Source organism: Sinocyclocheilus rhinocerous, unplaced genomic scaffold (assembly GCF_001515625.1).
Source record: "Sinocyclocheilus rhinocerous isolate Xijiao unplaced genomic scaffold, SAMN03320098_v1.1 scaffold114, whole genome shotgun sequence".
NCBI lineage: Eukaryota > Metazoa > Chordata > Actinopteri > Cypriniformes > Cyprinidae > Sinocyclocheilus > Sinocyclocheilus rhinocerous.
In genome coordinates this window covers 357,914-359,813 of record NW_015646344.1, presented here as the reverse complement: position 1 = coordinate 359,813, position 1,900 = coordinate 357,914, and positions in this window count along the sequence as shown.

Below are 1,900 nucleotides of genomic sequence, written 5' to 3'. Positions count from 1 at the left end.
TATATATATATATATATATTATTTATTTATTATTATATATTTTTTAGGTTATGCCTCATAACGGCTCTTTTTCATTCGAAATAAATTTGTTTAATTTTTTTATGTATCATTCATTTGTTGTAATATTATTGTAATTTTTTGGTCATTTTGCAGTTTAATTCTGTTAATTAAATTTTAATTAAATGTTATTTTTAATTGTACTGAAATATTAGCTACTTTACATTATTGTTATTTTACTTTTCAATGGTACTAGTTTACTCCATTTGCATTTTCTGTTATTTTATTTTATTAGTTCATATTACTTATTTACTTTACTTGTTTACTCACATTAAATTAAATGTAGTAAATTTGATTGAATTTTGTATTATTGTTGTTTTATGTGTCAATATTACTGGTTTACTGTTGATATTTATTTATTTATTTATTTTTTTCAATTGATATATTATTTTATTTGTTCAAAATAATGGTTTACTGTCCCATTTATTTGTTAATATTATTGATTTAGTGGGACTCCGGTTACTCACAGAGACTCAGATGTGAGCTGCGTTTCATCTGAAGGGTTTAAATGTGTGGGGAAGTCGTGGCCTAATGGTTAGAGAGTCGGACTCGTAACCCAGAGGTTGTGGGTTCGAGCACCGGCAGGGATTGTAGGTGGGGGGAGTGAATGTACAGCACTCTCTCCCACCTTCAATACCACGACTGAGGTGCTCTTGAGCAAGGCACTGAACCCCCAACTGCTCCCCGGGCGCCGCAGCATAAATGGCTGCCCACTGCTCTGGGTGTGTGCTCACGGTGTGTGTGTGTTCACTGCTGTGTGTGTGCACTTTGGATGGGTTAAATGCAGAGCACTAATTCCGAGTATGGGTCACCTCTCAGCCTCTGAGATTACTGGGGTCTTTTCATCATGATAAACAGTTTGAAATACTAGTAATTAAACATTAGAAATGATATATTTATGTATTATCTATAATAATAATAATATACATATAAAATTCCAACAATGCATTATTAAGGCTGCAAATTATATTACATTGTTTTCTTTCATCACAATATCACCACTGGAAAAAAATAAAATCATCATCACCAATGTATAGGCTTTTCCTGCGTCCACAATTTTATTTTGGATCTCGCTCCCTTTAACAAACAAAAGTCAGTTCCTGTATGACATCATCCTGCAGGAAGTGACATCACTTTGGAGGGAAACCAACAGCACAAACAATGGATGTGATGAATGATGTTCAGTTGTTGATCTGAAACCATCCTGAGTGGTCACGTAACACAAATACCAGTATTTTGCAAGATGATTAAAAAAATACCTGAGGTGACATCCTTGTGTAAATAATCAAGCTATAGTTTACAAAACCGAAGTGCCCTGACTAGAGTATATTTCTAAAAGACTGTTTAGATTTATAGAAGTGCATCTTTAAACTATAACACAATCACATTTTACAAGTTATAAAGCTGAAAACATGCAGCAGCGACTCGCCTCATTATGTTGAAAATACAGATGGCATTTTGCATATTTCATTCAAAAATGTCTTTTTCCAATCTGAAAAATTCATGGAAATGGAAGGCATTGTGGGATGCAGTTGCGTGCAATTTTGTTCTGTTGTGGATATCGCAAATGATCACATATAGTACTTAATCTGGTTAATCTGTGATATTAAAAACTGTGATTCCCTGCATAATCTACATACTGCTGCTATCAGTCTCGGCCTTTTCTCTGCAGCAGTAATAGCTGTTTATTAAATAGCCCTTTTGTGATTTCTCAGTGATTTTCTGTGCTGCTGATGCTGATCATATAGTGTTTTCTCTGCTGATCTGGATGCAGTCGTGTGTGTGTGTGTGTGTGTGAGAGAGAGAGTGAGTGTGTGTGTGTGTGTGTGTGTGTGTGAGAGAG